A 20,070-nucleotide genomic window follows, 5' to 3' on the forward strand; every position below is an offset into this window, starting at 1 on the left:
ACTTTACCAGCGGAAGCAGCATTTCATTTATCTTTGGAAAACCCGCCCATGTCATGGATAGAATGGATGGATTTCAGGGTTCACGGTCTTGTTACAGAACTGGACAGTCCACCTGTAGCAGCGATCCACAAGAAGGCATATCTAAATATCATCTCAGAGGTGAAGACTGGTGAGTGTTAGACAGCTTACAGAAGAACAATCTACATTTTATATAGTAGTAACTATTCTCAGAAAATACTTAGGGCCTCAGAAAAGTATGATATAATATATTCCATCATTAACATCAATACGTTAACATACAGAGATGTCAGAGAAATGGTGAGTCCTTTAAACAATATTCGGTGGCCTTATGACAATTGGCTTTGACATGTCAAATGCTAACAAATAAGTGAGCTTGTGAATAATTAATTGAAAAGACTTCAATTCCACAAATTAGGGCAAGTTTGCTCATAGGAGTTGATGATTTAGCCTTGGAAAGAGGCAAGACCTTGGCAGTCCAAATTGTATCTGCCATTTTGACCAAGATAATAATACATAATGAACTGTCAATCTCAGGGTTGCGGATTCTGCCAGTGCACAGGGAAGGATTATGGACAAAGAGACTGCAACATGACTCTCCACAGTCAACAGATACTTCAAAACCATGCCTACACTATGAAAATACTCACCAATTCACAGTGTCATGTCCAACTTCAGGGAGAAAGTGTAACTCGTGATGAAAGTTGAATCACTTTGCAAAGGTGTGTAACTTGTTAAACAAAAGGACTGTATCTGTTTGACATGTGGAAGAGCTTCTTCCTAACACAATGAGCAGCAGCCTGTCTCCAATCATGGATCGTAAGGCACCAGATCATTTTCAAGATTGTGGGCATCTCACTGTCACTTCTTATCAGGGTTGGTTGGAAAGCATCTAAATGTCGTGATAATTTCTCCCATCCATTATTTTTCACAACTTTCTCTCACTCTACTGGCAGGCGGTGGTTGATCTTATGACAGCTCTATTATTCAAGTTGAGGAAATAATCACAATTCCAGCTCACTACAAAAACATGAAGCTAAACTGATTCATATTCTAAATGGCCAAAGCTGAAGCTTTATGACAGTAACCTTTTTGGTAAATTGAATTAAAACATGAAGATCCCTCTGGAACATGTATTAGTATGAGCAAAGATGCTGATTGTACACAACAGTCTCCTTCCTTATTTATGAAGATTTCAGCAATCATGGGATAATATTATGCTCTTCACCTTAACATATCAATTCCACTAGTTTCACGAATGAGATAGTTGCCCTATACAATCTTGCTGAAGTGCCAAAGCAAATAAAATGATTAGAAGCAGACAGTATCATTAAGCAAATCAACTTATTCTTCCAGTGCAAAGAAAGACCTTTATGTAGTTAAAGCTACATTACAAACAAGCATCTATTTCATACAATCCAAGAACTAGCAGTATCATTTTGTGACTCCATAGTCTTCACAAAGCTCAATATGCAATGGAGCTACATTCAGATACCACTATCAGAGCAAAAACAACTCTTAACAGTTTAAGTTACTCCTGAAGAGATGTTTAATGAGTGGAGTGTTTCACAGATTGTATTGGATTTAATGTGAGTTTCTTTATTTTCGGATGAAAAAAGACCATCTCCAATATGGTATGAAGAGTCAAAAATATTGGAGTAATTAAGGATCAAAGTTGATGTGTGGTATTATCAGATTCCATTGTATATTGGACTATGGAAAGGAAAGGCCTATAAGGATTAATTTGTACTGATGTTCCATCCATGTAAGTACATCTGTTTCCCTAAGCATTTCACAGTGTTGCAGTAAAAAACTGATCTGTGTCATGAGTATTATAATTAAATTCAACAAAGTACAAACGAGATGACTAAACAAATTGATAAAGTTAGGCATGTATTTGATTTGCTGTTTCAAACTGGCATATGAATATCAAGGTTCGAGTTAGCTTTACAGCCTTAGTAGTGATGCAGTTGATCACAGTAATTTGCCTATTTCGTGACTTGGTCTGCTGGGTGACAGAAAGGAAAGCAAAGAAGTTAAATCATTTAATACTCTAGGTGCACCAAGATCTCAACTTTTGTAATTGCCAATATATCATTTATATAGAGTCTCACAGAGTGTTAGAGATACTTCTTGGAAGACAGGCTATGAGCTCGGAGCAGTATTTGATATATGGGAATTGGATGGTTGTAATGACATTGATACTTGTTAATTGCTGTGATACTGCTGAATTAAACAACTCAATTAACTACATTTTTTTAATCAGGACAAACTAGTTGAAGTTAGTCCAACAGTTTTATTTGGAAGCACACTAGATTTCAGAACGACGCTCCTTCATCAGGTAGTAGTCGCTCCGAAAGCTAGTGTGCTTCCAATTAAACCTGTTGGACTTTTCATCATTTACATAAATAATTTAAATATGATATAGGAGGTATAGTTAGTAAGTTTGCAGATGACACCAAAATTGGAGGTGCAGTGGATAATGAAGAAGCTTAGCTCAGATACAATGGGACCTTGATCATATGAGCCAATGGACTGAAGTGTTGCAAATGGAGTTTAATTTAGATAAATAGGAAGTGTTGTTTTTTGGCAAGGCAAATCAGGGCAAGACTTAAATAGTTATTGGTAGGGCCCTGGGGAGTTTTGCTGAACAAAGGAACCTAGTGCCAATGCATAGTTCCTTGAAAATTGAGTCGCAGGTAGACAAGATATTGAGGAAGGCATTTGGGATGCTTGCCTTCATTGTCCAGTGCATTGAGTATAGGAGTTGGGATGTCATGTTGTGATTGTACAGGAAATTTATTAGGCCACTTTTAGAATACTGTGTACATTTCTGGTCTCCCTGCTATAGGGAAAATGTTGTTAAACTTGAAAGGGTTCAGAAAAAGTTTTGAAGGATGTTACCAGGATTGGATGGGTGGAGCTACAGGGAGAGGCTGAGTAGGCCAGAGCTTTTTGCACGAGAGCATCGAAGGCTGAGAGATGACCTTACAGAGGCTTATAAAATCATAAGGGGCTTGGATAGGGAGAATAGCCAAGGTTTTTATTTCCTCAGGGAAGGGGCATCTAACAGTAGAGGCCATAGATTTCAGATGAGATTAAAAAGATTTAAAAGGGTCTCGGGGCAACTTTTTTTCAGAGGGTAGTGCACGTATGCAATGAGCTGCCAGAAGAAGTGTTGGAGGCTGATACAATTACAACATTTAAAAGGCATCTGAATGGGTAACATGAATAGGAAGCGTTTAGAGGGATATGGGCCAAATGCTGGCAAATTGAACTAGATCAGTTTAGGACATCTGGTCAGCATGGACAAATTGGACCGAAGTTTCCATGTTATATAACTCTATGATTCTATGAATCCTTATATGGCTAAACTAAATTAAGATGACCAGCGAATAGACTAACCAGCCAATAGCCAATTCACAGAATAACTACAGTGTGGGAACAGGCCCTTTGGCCCAACACGTCCACACTGACCTTAAGGGCAAATGACCCAGACCCATTCCCTGAATGATGCACCCAACTTAAACATCCCTGTGGACACTTGAGCATGGCTAATTCACCTAACCTGCACATCTTTGGATTGTGGGAGGAAACCAGAGCACCTGGGAGAATGTGCAAATGCCACACAAACAGTTGCCCAAGGTTGAAGTCAAACCTAGGTCCCTAGGGCTGTAATGCAACATTGCAAACCACTGAGCTGCTATACCACCCTGAATGGGCTTAACTAATTAGTCCATATGCAGGAGAAGGTGACACATCAGTTATTATTAAAAAAATATATACTCTGTATGTTAACAACTAGAAATGTACGCATTCAGAAACACTCAAGAAGGAAAACAGAAGATAGCTATCCATCGGGAGCAGTCAAACAGCAAATCAACTGATACATATCAACAAGAGAAGCGCTGGTGAACCATGAAGAAAAAATCTCAGTTGAAGATAACTCCTGAACAATCTACAAGGAGGAGTGTATTGGGGCAGGGTGGGGGGGGGGGGGGGGGGGGGGGGGGGGTGGGTGGCGAGCAGGGAGATGAATGAAATTTTAAATGTTTATTTAAAATTCTCAATAAAGGTATAGGATTAGAGAGAAATTGTACTAATTATAATTCTCATTCTCTGAACTTAAGAAAGAGTTAAAATCACCTACATTGCTTACACTGTATAAATATGCTAACCTAGATAATTTTAGAAATGCAGTTCCTTAAGAGACTTTAGTGCGTAAGCCAAATGCCTGGACATAGACTTAATGTACCTATTGTCTGGACAAGTGGGAGAGTATTAAAGCGGTACTTATGATTGATGATTGACCTAGATTTCCAAGCTGCACTAGTAACTTGTTTGCAACAAGCTCTGAAGCCAAGCTTCAGACTGAAAAAAAAACACAACGCTCAGAAGAATAGGAAATCAAAATACCTTTAATCAAAATGTGTCTTGGAGATAAGGAAGGCTTGAAAAGTATACATATAGAGGATCAGAGCAGGGCAAGAGAAAAGAACAAATCAAATGAATGGAAAAGAATCAGTTCAAGTGATCAGGTATAAGGGAGAGTGTATATCTAATGAAACGTGCAGAAGTAAAAGGTATTGAAACAAGCATCTTCACTTGAACAAACATTGGCTAGAACATAATGCTTGCTTTGCTAACATTATCAAGAAAAAGATCAGAGGATGGAAAAGTAATGAGTGGAAACTAAATACATTTGCTACTCTACCAGCATCCTTATGGTAATGTCTGGTCTGGTTTGTGCTACACATTGCTGGCTATATAGTATAATGCATTGATCTTTGTTATGTGACAATAAAAGAGAATTGCAACATCTTGCTGTCAGCCTTGTACAAAATTAGGTCTCATTTCAATAGGAATGATCAATTGTCATAGAACAATGAGTCTTGAACACTGCTTCCATTGTGAACACATTTTGAGCATTTAAAATTGTCAAGATCTCCTGGTGAACACGAGGGGTGTGTGTAAGTGTTGACAGAGAGGGAAGGCGAGGGGGAAACCTACAACAGCAGGGAGAGGGGGCCATTACTGCCTCAGAGCTCATGACTCCAAAATTTCAGTTTGTCTCAACCCTCTCTTTGGGAATCCTGACAAACAAGTTCTCCCTTCAGTCGAATAATTCACATGATCTTTGTTGTAGTAGGGTTAGTTGTGTTGGTCTTCCATTCAATCTGAAATGCAACACAAGGTAATTTTACAAGATGTGTACAATAACTTTTGTTTGGAACTGGATGGGAGGAAACTAATCTAGCTATTTCACGATAAGAATCCACAGAATTCAAGGAGATGCATTTACGTACAATGCTGCAGCCTAAACTTTGCAAAGCTTTGAAAATTTGTATGCAAATCCACATGCCTGTTTACTCTGTACAGTGAAGAAAAATGAGAGCTGCAGTAGCTCTATTGTAATACAATAATTATATTAATTAGGTCCCACACTGATTGCACATTACTGGGACAAGCTCAGCTCCAACATTCATTATGTCCCATGTAAAATATGTGGAAGAATTACCCAATGGATTGAATTGCTGAATTTGAATTCTTAAAGGTAGGTTTTTGTATCAGAGCTGAAGAAGATGTTTTTCAAAAAATCTAGTATTTAACTGCAAACTGAAAACGTAACTAGCTATTAACTTGAAGTCTTGCATTAATGAGAGGAATTACATATGCTTGCTTTGGAACATCCACAAATGTAAGCAGCATTGGTACTGGAATCAGCCCATTGAAACATCAAGTGCTGGCCCAGAGTATCAGTGTCCTTTTTATTTAGTAGTGTCTGTGTCACAATTGTTATGTAACGTTTTGCAAAAGTTAGTGTTTGAGCTATACTGAATTCTGCAACTCTGATTATCTCACAAACCCTCTGGGCAGAGAATCAGTTAGTTGAACAACAGTAGTCTCCTGATAGGGCGAGAGTGTCATATCTGGATCTTGTTAGTAGTGGTTAATAAACTATGAACTAATGTAACCCGTATTGGGTTACTAAGCAGTAAGAAACATCTTACTGTGCAAGACAAGTGTCTCTTCTGCTGAGACTTATTTTGGTGGTCCTACTTCCACACAGACTATGGATCAGCCCCTCAGTCTAACGTAGGAAGGAAGACTGGTGGCAGCACTCTGTCACAAGTAGGGCCATACTGATTGGTGTCCAGGCATTGCATCATATATCATATTATAACAACTATGGGCACAGCTCACGAATCTCCTATAGTGAGGAACAGAATAGGTAAGAAGTGCTAGTATCTGTGCCAAAATGACAACATGAAGTATACAGTTTTGGTCCCTTTGGCAGGCCGGTGGGACCTGGTTCTACTGGCCAGGAGTCCAGGGTACCTCCTTTCACTAAAGATATTTACTGCCCAGCTTTTCCCAAGGACCCCACACCACCCCCGACCCCGACCATTGAGTGACGAGAGAAGCACAGTGTTATACTTGTAGACTGACTTGAGATGTTCTCCAAAGTAATCATCCAATCTGATTTCCCCACTGTAGAAGATAGCACACGACGATGCTGGAAATATTGCTCAGTCGAAGGCTGAGTGCCTGACTCACTCGGAGGACGTGAGAATGGAGGCGGTAAAATGTCAGACATTGCATAGGCGGGGACAGCTACTGTTAGCGGTGATGGAGTAGAGCTCCAAAATATCAACAAAAATATCCATCCAGTGCAATGTTCTCCAACATTCGCATAACAACAGGACTGAACAGTTGGCCAGACTTTTTTTAACACGATTATGAGATGGAACACACCAATCTGCAACCAGTCATTGAAAGAAACGAAAACAGGAATAACTGCGGATGCTGTGCATCAGAACCAGAAGTTGCTGGAAAAGCTCAGCAGGTCGGGGCAGCATCTGTTGAGAGAAATCAGAGTTAATGTTTCGGGTCTGATGACCCTTCCTAAGAACCGCACGGGACTTGAATCGTTAACTTTGATTTCTGTTCACAAATGCTGCCAGACCTGCTGAGCGTTTCCAGCAACTTCTGTTTGGGTTTCTCATTTTAAAATGACTTCCTTTCTGAGGTAATGGTCTACTGTTATTTTATTTCAAGTTTCACACTAACTTTCAGGTCCATTAGAATCCGTTACATTTATGGACACAACAATGAAGGACACCCCCAAAGCCCATCTCCAACTCCCCAGGACCAATTCGCCTCCTTCGAGTTTCGAACAGTCTCGCCGATATCAGGCTGCCCCTCCCGGGTATATGCTCAGCCCGAGCTGCTAGTGGGCAAACCATTCAACAAATCACCTTGGGACCGGCCACTCAATGGGCCATGTTTTGCAATGGGGTAAATATCAAATAACCAACCAACCATGTTGGTGTCTACAATTGCGTTAGTACTTGAAGCGATATGAATGAAATGTATTAATATCTCAATTTTACTTAATTTTGTTTGGGTTTAGTAATGACTGTTGCAATCTGTTTTGGGTACAGACTTGCTGTAGCTGAGCTCTGTGTCTCGCTGATATAGCTGGCATGTTGCTGCCTTGACCAGCAGCTTACAGTTGACTGAACAGTCACAAAGACAAAGGCAGCAGTGCTCGGCTCCGATATGGGAAAGTGTTCCCCCCCCCCCCTCCTTGGAGTAAATCTGTGTTTAACTGGATGAAACCTCCTAGTGTGTGGTGCTGTATCCCATGACAACCGGCAGAGAAGCAAACATTGACGCCGCAGTGGCTGAGATTGTAAACACAATGTTGCATGCGGTTTAGCGAGTTCGGAAATCCCCGGAGTTCACTGTATTTTCGGATTGCCCCCACCCTCCGTTTTATTCCAGCAGCGGTGATTCCATGAAATGTTAAGGAAGCTTGAGATCTGGGATCGTATAAGGTTTAGACATTGCTGGCGCTTTTTTTTTGAAAGGACAACAGACACAAAAATCCATCTAAACATTCCGGGGGGGAAAGGGGAAGTTGTAGCTTGACTGATTTTAATGTCCCTCTCCCCCAGGCAAACTCACCGGGGGGAGACGGGGAGACTATTAAATTCCGCTCTACATGATTGCTAATGCACAGCTCATTGTCGCAACAATGTGAAAGCAGAATTCTGATTCTTCCAAGGCTGAGTTCAAACAAAAATCAAATCCAACCATTTCCAACGTTCACTATTCCGATTTTATGACCAACATTTTGCTGACTCGGAATTCATTTGGTTTGTATCCCGTGTGACATTACCCGACACACGTTAAAAAAAATCCACATTTGACAAATGTACATTCCAAGTTTATTTTAATTCTTCTGTGGGTTGTGAATTTCACTGGCAATGTTGGCATTTGGTGCAAATCCTTTTAATTGCCCTTGAGAAGGTGATGGTGAGCCACCCCATTCATCGTGACAATGTAATTGGTGTAGGTACACCTACAGTGAAGGTAGAGAGAGAGTTCCAGGATTTTGACCCAGTGATGGCAAAGAAACAGTGATAAAGAAGCATAGGAACATTGGGAATAGGAGCACAAGTAGACCATTCGGCCCCTCGGGCCTGCTGTGCCACTCAGCAAGATCATGGCTGACCTTTAACCCCCGCACCACTTTGTTGCATTGCTCCCATAACCCTTGAACTCTCTAATGCTAAAAATCTATCAATCTCTGCCCTCAATGACTCCACTGCCCTCTAGCTGGAGAATTCCTAAGATTCACTATCCTGTAAGTGAAGATATTCCTCCTCATCGCAGGCCCAAATGACCTTTCCCTTAGTCTGGAATTATGTTCCATACTTAGTGAGCCCCCTCCTTCCATCCCCACCTTTCCACTGTCAGGGGAAATATTTTTCTTGCATCTACCATATCAATCACTGTAAGAATTCTTCATGTTTCAATAAGATCCTATTTCAACCCTCTAAATTTTAAGAAACACAGGTCCAGTTTCCTCAATCTCTCCCGAAAGGACAATTATGCCATCCCAGGAATCAACTTTGTGAACTAATATTGTACTCAACAACAAATAAATCCTTCCAAAGATAAGAAGACCAAAACTGCACAAGTTGCCTTTATGCTTCAATCAAAGTTTCTTGCATTAAAGGTCAACAAGCCATTTGTCTTCCAGATTGTTTGCTACAACTGCTTTAGGTGACGCATGAAGAAAGACATTCAGGTCCTTTTATGCAATAACACTTCCCAGTCCCTCACTATTTAAGAGACTGTCTCTAATGGTCCCTTTAAGAAAGCCCAGTTCAGCTGTTCTGTGCACAAAGCATTACGCAGTTAGTCACAAAATTGTTTTACAAAGGGCCATCAAACAGACAGCATGTCCTGATTTGCATGAACCAATATCTTAATGTTGGTGTCAGGTCAGTATCTTGGAAGTACTAACCAAAGCAGCCTGCAGCACATGCATGCTCTCTGCAACATTGGGTCATACAGTCATCATTTTGTGCCTGAGAAACATGCTGCAGAATTACATTTGTAAACCTCCATCCATCTCTCGCACCCACCCCCCACACATAGCAGATGTAAAGTCAAGTCCTCATCTCTGTAATGCAACACTTAAAGCAAAGCTGTTTGATGCCATTGAACTCAGTTTGAGAAGAGCAATTTGTGACTTTATTTTTAGGCAAATTATATGTTACTGTTTTAATTTTTTTGTATATAAGTGAAAATGTTGCTGTGCAATAATGGATGATTTAGGTGAGTAAAATTAAACAGTATCTCTGTGCATCTATGCAATCTAGTGACTCACAACCAGGTATACACTGTAGTCTCTGAGCATTTGTAAGACTCTCCATGTTGTACCCATATCATTGTTATTGATGCTGTATGATCAACGTTCACAAATCAGCATACCTTGTAATTTTTTAGTTACTTTAGGTTGTTCTGAATTATGGGAGGCATTAACAAATCTCCTCTGCATTTTTATCCTTGTGACAGCTTTATGTTTTCTATTTTCTACTGGGTTGCTACTTGAACAGCTTGTGGCCGCAGCTCATATGTTGGTTGCTGCCTGTATAGATTTATGGGTAATGTGGGGAATGCAGATCCTGCCTATATCATCCATTGCATGGTAATTGACAGGCCTCAGCTTTTTAAGGGCTATATCATTCACTTAGAGCTTAAGTATCCAGTTCTGGCATCCAATTTCTTTAAAATTACAATGAAAACTAAAAATAATTCATTGTTAATTTTAAATTCTATGATTTCTTACTAGTTTTAGAGTCTTTGCTTGAACACAGCCAGTGCATGGCAAAGAGGAAGTTGCCGAGACACAAACTCAGTGAAAGGGCTTGAAAGGCATCATAAACTTCACAGGAAAAATGATTTATACAAGCCAATAAACTCTGGGATTATGTTACCACACTTTCTCCACCTAATCTGTTAATGCGTGCAGTTTGAATTTTTATTTTTAAGCAGCACGAAATTCTATACTATCTTGGGGCCTTTGTCTTTCTCTGCATTGATATCATTATACTGCAGCTATTATGACAATTAAAAGGAAATACATGAATGCGATGTTCATTGTATAATTAGAAAACATCTGAAACATTTCTACACGAGAGTCTGCATTCCCAATGTCAACCTGAAGTATAAATATTGAAAGCCAACGCAATACAGGAAGCTATGCAACCAGGTTCTCTCAGCTTGAGGCTCAGGACCATTGTAAATCCTAGACATCATGTTCCTTCCTCCACACTGACTTGCAGCTGATGCATGCAGTGATGATAGCTGCAGGAAGCTGTTGGGACAGAATAGGAAATCGTGGAGAACAAAAAACAATGAATGCGAGGACCAGCAAGTTGGACCTAATCACATTCTAGAGGAGAGGCTGCTGTCAGAGGGGTCTCAGAAGAACCTATTGACACTGTCCTGCTTTATATCAGAGTTTACTGCCAACTGCAGGAGTATGCTGATTCACAGTTCTCAATGTTATATTGATACTGTGCCTTGAAAGACAGAATTGAAACTCAACATTTAACTATTTAAGAGGACCTTTGCTACTGGCGGAATGCAACCCATGATGTGGATGTTTCTTTCCACTTAGTAGCCCATCCTGGATGTTATCCAAATTTGTCACATATGAACATGGACTGCTTTAGAATCTGGGGTAAGCTCTGTAGGAATACATTGGCAAGTGTCCAGCATCCATTTTAAACATTCACATCTGAAAGAAGTATTAAAATTGAGGCTTCCTTTGCCAGTTCCTAGTGGTAACCTGTGGTGTGGTGGTAATTTTGGAATTTTTTTAAAAATTCTGGACTTATAAGTTTAATTATGTCCATAAAACCATTATTGATTGTCATAAAAATGCATTTGTTTCACTAAGTTGTCTGAAAAAGTTAAGAAAGAAAGACAGACCACCTGATATTAACCCAGGCATTGGAAGCAATAGCAAACTCAACCCTGTACATTTTCAGGGGTATGACCAAAACTGAAAGAGCTTTCTCACAGATTAGTCAAACACAGTCATGCTCTGAGAATAGTACCTTACAGAAAATGTACTAGGAAATATCATTACTACCTCAGGTACGTCCTGTCCCAATGGCAGCCCACACTCAGCAGAGGTGTGAGAGGCAATTCTCAAGAGGGAGTTGCTCTGTAAGCAGTCAATATAGAATCTGGGCCCCATGATATCTCACAGCATCAGGTCAAATATGGGCAAGGAAACTTACCCTCTCTCTTCCCACATTTCCTCCCCCACCCCCAAACCAGCAGTGATGAAGCAGTGCTCCTCCATGTTGAACAACACTGAGGATAGCAAGGGTGCAGAACATACTCTGGGTGGGGAGCTTCAATGTCCATCATCAGCAGCTCTACTGACTGAATTGGTCAAGTCCTACAGGCTATAGCTGTTGGATTAGGTTAGAGGGAGGTGGTGAGAGAAGAGTGAAAAACATACTTAACCTCATTGTCTTCAATCTGCCTACTACAGATGCATTTGTCCATGACAGACTTGGTAGGAGTGACCGACTTCACAGCCCTTGTGAAAATGAAATTCCATCATCAACTTGAGCATACCCTTCATCTTGTATAGCACAACCACTGTACTAAATGGTATAGATTTGATATAGATCCAGCAACTCAAGGTGTCCATACAAGAGACACTGAGACCCATCAGCAGCTGAACTGCAAACACAATTTGTAACCTTGTCTCTGATTATCATCAAATCTCATTCAATGGAGAATGCAGATGGGATTGCCAGAAGTAGCACCAGGCATGCCAAAAAAATGAGACGTGAACTTGTAAAGCTACTAAACAAAACTACTTGCATGCCAAACAACATAAACAGCAAGTGATAGACAGAACTAAGTGATCCCACAACCAATGGATCAGATTTAAGCTCTGCAGTCCTGTCACATTCAGTCATAAAAGGTGGTAGATGATTGAACAACTCAGTGGAAGAGCCTCCACAAGTATCCCCATCCTGAATCTTACATCAGTGTAAAAGATAAGGCTGAAACATTCCCAATAATCTTCAGCCAGATGTTCAAAGTGGATGATGCATCTTGCCCTCCTCCAGGTTCCCAGCATCACAGATGCCAGTTGTCAGCCAAACTGATTTATTCTACATGATGTGAAGAACTGGCTGGAGGTTCTGGTTACCACAAAGGCTTTGGGCCCTGACAACATTCTGGCAATAGTTTGAAAGTACGTGTTTCAGAACTTGTCATGACACTTGCCAAACTGTTCCGGTGGAGTGACCATATTGGCATTTTCTCACAATTATTGAAAAATGACCACGAATGTCTTCTACACAAAACACAGGAGAAATCCAACCTGACCAATTCCTGCCCCACCAATCTGTACTCGGTAATCAGTAAAGTGATGGAAGGGCTCATCAAATAGCATTTGCTTAACAACAACCTGCTCACTGACACTCAGTTGGGTTCCACCAAGGCCATTCAGCTCCTGAGCTCATTACAGATTTTGTTTGCATGTCTGGATCTTTAATCAATAAAGGAATGAAGGGTTATGGGGAAAAATCAGGAGAGTGGTGTTGAGGGCTATCAGTTCAACCATGATCTCATTGAATGGCATAGCAGGCTCAATGGGCTGATTGGCTTGCTCCTGCTTCTTTGTTTTCTCACCTTTTGCAGGGACATTAGCTGATGATTCCACAATGCTCAGGCCCAGGTGCAATCCCTCAAGTACTGAATTGGTCCAATTCCAAATGCAGCAAGACCTGGACGATATCTAGGCTTGGGCTGACAAGTGGCAAATAATATTATCCCCTGGAAATTCAATGGCTGTACTTTACTAGATTTCCCACTATCATGTCCTGGAGGTTAGCACTGGCCAGAAACTGAACTGGATGAGCCATACAAATACTGTGACTACAAGAGCAGATCAGAGGCTAGAAATCCTGCAGAAAGTAACTCATCTCCTGTCCACCATCTGCAGAGCATAAGTGAAGAGTGTGATGGAATACTCTGCACTTGCCTGGATGAGTTTAGCTCCAACCACACTCTTGAAGCTTGACTCTTTCTAGGACATAGCGGCCAGCTTGATTGGCACCAATTTGACAAATGTTCACTCCCTCTACTACTGTGCTCAGTAGCATCCGTGTATGCCATCTACAAGATACATTGTAGTAATTCACCAAGGCTCCTTCGGCAACAGCTTCCAAAACCACAACCACCATCATCTCGAAGGACAAGAGCAGGAGCTCCATGGAAACAGCACTCCTTACAGGTTCTGTTCCAAGATTTAAAGCACATAAAAGCATTTAACATCTCAGAGCTTTGGGGAAACATATTAAAGCCTGAGACTGGGTAAGAAGTCAGTGGGATGGTAAAAAATAGCAGAAGGTATTTAAACAGGTAATAATGAATTGACATAAAGTATTAAAACTGACACCCTAAGGCTCAGTGACAGGATCATTCGGTCTAATTAATATCAATTACTTGGCTGCAAATTGGTCAATTTTTTAGGTCAGATCAAACTAGAAAAAAAAATGGATTAAAATGGAGCAGCCTTAGAATTTATAGAAGGTGTCATAGATGACACGCTAGAACATTGTCAAATGTTTCTTAATTCAAAATATAAGGTTTGGTCAAAAAAATAGGCGATGTGAGTGATGGTGAAATAGTTCACTAAAAGGTTTACAGATCCTCAGCACTGCCTCATTCCCACCTTTCATAGCTTGTAAACATTGCTGATCATATTAGATTGTCATGGCATTCACTGAAACATAACCCTCTTGCAGGATAGGGTGGCATATGTTTGGCAGAATTCTTAATGCACCAAGCATTTTGTTTTGCATTTCGAACAACATTGTTCTATAGGCATTGCCTTTCCCAAGGCTAAAACCAGCAGTAAAGCTGAAAGCAACAATCTGAACAACTAATTGTCTTTTTCACATCCCACTTCCCTCTCAATCCATTCCAACCTTTAACAAGTCAAGACCCAAAAATTGCATTTGCCAGGATTATTTTCACAGTCATTGTCAATATAGTCCTTGCCTGGGTTTGCAGCTACAGTTCTGGTAGAAGGTGGTAAAATTTTGTGAGGATGTCCATGTTGAAGCGTAGATATCTCATGCATTGTTCTTCATTGAAGTTCAGCTTATTTTCACGAAAATCCTGGAAAGACACAGATCCCTCTTGAATTCCCTTTTCCCCTTCTGACATATTGCTTTTTCAGCAACTTGACCTTCTCCAAACTCCCCCTGTTCATTCCGCAGATCTTGTCAATTCCAAGAGGAGTATCTAATAGTGCAGCCATATCTGTGAGGAAACTGATATGTACCAAAAAGGTTTGAACTCAACAAAAATATGTTTAATACTTGTCACAGTACTCCCTGTCAAATATAGCACTAAAAACAATTATAGAAAACCTCAGCTGTTTGTAGAATCATAACCACAGCCAGAAGAAGTCAACAACTGATCTATAAGCAATTGAGGATCCCATTCAATAGTTATGCTGGGATGGTCTAACCATCTGTGGGAGGTTAACACAACTGAAGCCACAGAGTGTCAGAACTGTGATCAGGTCAGTACTGCACAGTTTGATGTTATTGCATTGTTAACTTGTGGTAAACATGCACTGCATGCTTGAATGCTTCCACCAAAATGGCATCCAGTGTAATTCTGCCCAAGGTGTGCTCACATGCTGTGGGCACTCCGGACCCTGGTGGCACCCAGAAAAGATGCTGATGAACTCAATTTCTCTACCTCAATACATCCAGCCAGATCAACATAAATGATAAACTTCATAGTCAAAGATGTTATTTATATATAGTATTGAAAATAATTTGGTGCCAGTTACAGTTTCACATTTGGTGGGAACCTTTGTACATGCAAGATTCTCTTGGTGTTCATGTCACATTACATCAAATTTAAATTCATAACTTCACATCACAGTCTCACTATAGTTGGTGCACCTTGAAAGTTATGTTGATTGATAAAATAACTGAAGTATAACTGATCATTAAAGTATTGTACAACGCAGAGTAATCTATTCATTACTGATGCAAGGGGTCATAACTTTTCATCCCTGCTTATTCATTTTCAGTTTCATTGCACAATGCAATAGTTTGCTTTCACAGGCTTTTGTTTACTTCATTCTCATCATTCGCCTCCTTGCCTTTTCTGTCATATAATTGTTCTGTGGAGGGTAGTAGAGAGACCAAATAGATCAGATTATTAAGATGAACTGCCAGTGAGAATCTGTACACTTGGCAATAAACCAGAGCTCGAAATAGAAAGGGAAAAAACAGATGGATTCCAAGGATGTCGATAGGGGAGAATTCCAATGTCATTTTCCTCAGATGATCCTGATTTTAAAGGTAGTTTGGTACAATCCTTTGAGGTTAGGAGATGTGCTATGTTATGTGAGGGAATAGGGAGAAATTCTGTCTTTTGTGCAGGGCTTATCACTGGTTAATTATCCCCCACAGTAATATGTTGTTGAAAATTGTCTATAAGAAGGAGACAGTTCATTGTTTCAAATGAGCCTCAGCTCATTTGGTGCATTTTATGTTATTAGCTTCATATGCCTTAAATGCGTACTCCCTGCTGTTCCATCTCCACATCCAAGTACTCATTGAATGAGGAACTGCTTGACTACTGTTATATAATTACTGCTCAGCAAACCAAGTTTCCCTTTCCAATATACAGGCGTTTGGAAGAGAATTAGTTATGTTGGTGATTTGACTTTCTTTTGTTGTACTGCAGGTTTTTGCAATATCGCAATCAACTGTATAGAATCAGTTTTCACAATTATTCAAGTTTATGCAATTCTGTCATGCCAATACATTGTGTAAGTAGTAAGGTTTATGTAACTTGCACAATTTTGACTATCACAATTGGCACTGATATAGCATCATTAATGCAGGAGGAAAACAAGGGCGGCACGGTGGCTCAGTGGTAAGCACTGCTGCCTCACAGCACCAGGGACCAAGGCTCGATTTCAGCCTTGGGCAGCTGTCTGTGTGGAGTTTGCACGCTCTCCTTGTGTCTGCGTGGGTTTCCTCCGGGTGCTCCGATTTCCTCCCACAATCCAAAGATGTACAGGTCAGGTGAATTGGCCATGCTAAATTGCCCATAGTGTTCAGAGGTATGTAGTTTGGGTGCATTAGTCAGGGTAAATGTTGAGTTATAGAGTATGGGAATGGGTTTGGATGGGATACTCTTTGGACGGTCAGTGTGGACTTGTTGGCCCAAAGGGCCTGTTTCAACACTGTAGGAATTCTATGATTCTATGAAAATCCCAGGCAATACCACAGCTGAGCCAGAATAGGAAGAATCAGACAGTGTGGCTAATAGCTCCCAAACAGGTGGGCTTCAAGGAATTCACATAGAGAAGAAATAAGTAGGAAGGAAGAGTGTTTCACAGTGAGTAGGAGACTGGATGACTAAAGAATACTGAAGACAAAGGGAGGGAATGGCTAATGTGCAGGTAATCAGAATTAGGAGAGAAGATAATGTCACTATGGCCAAAGGGTTGAAAGGAAAAGAAAAGAACAGGATGATGGCTTGATAGGATTTAAAAATGAAGCAGAGGACTCTCAATCATTGCCGTGAAAAAAACGGCAAGGATCTTGGATAGGTTGAGTGAAATGTTGTGCATGTATCAGAATTTTGGATTTTGTATTGGATTTAACATGAGAAGACAGGGACAGCTGGATCTAAAGGTGACAAAGAAATTAATAATGATTTCAACACTGTGAGCATGAGATGGGGCAGAGATGAGCAATGTTTCACAAGTGAAAGTGAATAATATTAATTAGTTCAATATAGAGTCTGAAAGCTCAGCTCTGGATCAAGTGGGATACTGAACCTATCCATCATTGATAAAGCTGGAGTGCGATCCCATGAGCAGCAAGTGCTTGGCGGGTTATTGACTTGCCCTGAGGCAAGTATGGACTTAACAGTATGGTTTTAGAGTAATCATTATTGAACTGCAAGACATTCTGACTCATCAATAACATCTTAAGTACTATCCAACAAAAACATGGATGGGAGGCTGTGAATACCACAACTGAGTTCAATTTCTTTTTTTGAAACTTATTTTCTTAATCAATTTGTTCAAAGACATTATGACACATACATGGAACATGAACTTGGCTCTATTGGTTAAGGGAGAGGGACACTACCACTGCACCACAAGTGGGCCCTCAGTTTCTTTAATATTATGCTGACTAAACACTGACACCGTGGTTAATTGAGCATTGATAAAATGTGTTGTGACATCCTGACACATATTTCCCCAGTAAGATGCTGGATTGAACTGCCTCTGAGAGCTTAACGGTGGAATGGCAACTCGACCACTGTCTTCTCTAATGAGGCTTCACTTTTTTTTTTAAAAATCACACAACATCAGGTTATGGTCCAATAGGTTTAATTGGAAGCACACTAGCTTTCGGAGCGACGCTCCTTCATCAGGTGATAGTCACAGAGAGGTGCAATGGTAGTGTCTCTCTCCCTTAACCAATAGAGCCAGGTTCATGTTCCATGTATGTGTCATAATGGTTTTGATAGTCCCTGATGAAGGAGCGTCACTCTGAAAGCTAGTGTGCTTCCAATTAAACCTGTTGGACTATAACCTGGTGTTGTGTGATCTTTAACTTTGTACACCCCAGTTCAACACTGGCATCTCCAAATCATCACTTTTTTTAACTGTCTTCATTGATTCTTTATTTCATAGAGTTTGGTAATGTCTGTAAATGTGGTGCTTCTTCCTCCTGTGCCATGATATGGTTAAGGGATAAATCCACTGGACAGCCCATATTTGTGACTCAGTAGGTCTGAGTGTTTCGGGGTGGAGTGAAGTCAGGAAGCTATGGAAATGAAGGTGATTGCAGCAGCCAATAAGAGTACATGAACTGATATGTAACCATATTTATGGTGAAAAAATAAGAGGAAATTCCAGGCTTAGGTGTTTATAGATTGCCAAGACAGATTAATGAATTGTTTATTGTTTACAGTCTTTAGGGAAAGCAATTTCCTTTAGCATATTAATCATCTTTTGTCTACACACTTTTTTTATTGTAGACTTGTGTAAATACAATTTGTAAAATATCCAACATGTAACTTTTTTTTCAAACCTTTCTGCAAAAGAACAGTCAAGATGCCAAACGTGAGAGCTTGTCTTTAATCCAGATATAATTAAAGGGGAAGGAAAGATTGAAGGAAGTGTGGTGATTTTTTTTTCCAGGGTTGGGCTAGATTGGCCGCAGGCCCGTCGAAAGCGTCAGTTCCATAAATGCTGACTGAAGACACTATGGGACACATGCAGGTCTCCACCTTAATAATATCAGTAGGGTGGCTCAGGATATGAGCAAAGTCTCAGAATGTCAGGTTTCCATGAGACCCATAAAAAAAAATTCCTCACGCATATAAAACCTTTATTAGTTTGTGTTTTTAAAATGGAAGAGTGACGGAGTTCACAAAGTATTCTCCATAACTTTTTGTAAGCATTAGAAATACTACAGTTTGGATAAAGCTGCAGAAACTTCTTTGCTTTCTCAACCATGCTAGGTCTTGCTAACATTTTATAAAAATGTACAGCATCAGGGTCATTTATCAATAAACACACCATTCTAAAGTAGTTCAGCAATTTAGCTTATGGCTGCCTGCCACTGCAATGGAATCTATTACCTTGTTTATAGCTACTTTTATGCTCTGCCCAGTGGGGTGCAAGAGCAGTCAGCTGCTGGTGGGCCTCTCATAGCCGTTGGCAACCCCAAACTCAATTTTCTAGATTTGTTGAAGCAAACTGCTGGTGTATGGCTTATGTGAATCGAGTAAGTTTACTCTGGGGATGCTACTAGCTGTGTGAGATCCACTTATTCGGAACCAACTCCTCGGGAACGCACTAAGCAGCTCGTTATGCAGGGTGCATCCCACAGGAGCCAAACCACAATAAAATATTGCTGCTTGTCAAGCTTGTGTGCACAATGTTGTTTTTACGTCATCACTCAGAACTTCATTTGTGGCAAATATTGTGTTTGGGTCAGCAACAATAGGTTCATTGCTGAGGAAAAGTAAATGTTGATTTTAAAGCTAGAACCAGTGCTGTTTCCAAAGTTAGACACAGCCTATCACAGTAATTTGAGTCTTGGAATTTGCTGTGGTAACAGAGGTACCTTATCCAGTCGAGTGTTGACAAAGTCAGGTACAAGGTGGTAATTTCATCTAACTTAATGTGGTCTACATCTAGTCAGAAGATTAAGAACAATTAAATGTATGCACTTGGTTTGATTTTTCTTGAGATCAAGTTACTGATTGTGAGCTTTTTCATTTCAACAAAACAGTAGCAAACTAGTTACTTTCATGTTGAACATTGATGCACACAAATGTTTGATGTTAACTTCATTATTCATAGCTAAATGTGTTAATGTTACAATTCAGTGATACATCCTGCGCCAGAGGCTTATTTTAATGGAGTGCACTCACTCAATTAATGGCAATGCTAAGGAGACAATCAAGTATCAAAGATATTCCAGACTTTTTTTTTGCTAACCTTTTAATACAGCTGGTTACAAAATGTTATACATTCCCAATGGACATCCCAGAATAGGATTCCTTACACCAGTAAAATACAGTGAAGCAATTTCATTAGACTCTTGAAAATAAAAAGGACGAATGTAACTCAATATGATGTGAATGCTT

This window comes from Hemiscyllium ocellatum, chromosome 7 (genome assembly GCF_020745735.1).
Source record: "Hemiscyllium ocellatum isolate sHemOce1 chromosome 7, sHemOce1.pat.X.cur, whole genome shotgun sequence".
In the NCBI taxonomy this organism is placed as follows: Eukaryota; Metazoa; Chordata; class Chondrichthyes; order Orectolobiformes; family Hemiscylliidae; genus Hemiscyllium; species Hemiscyllium ocellatum.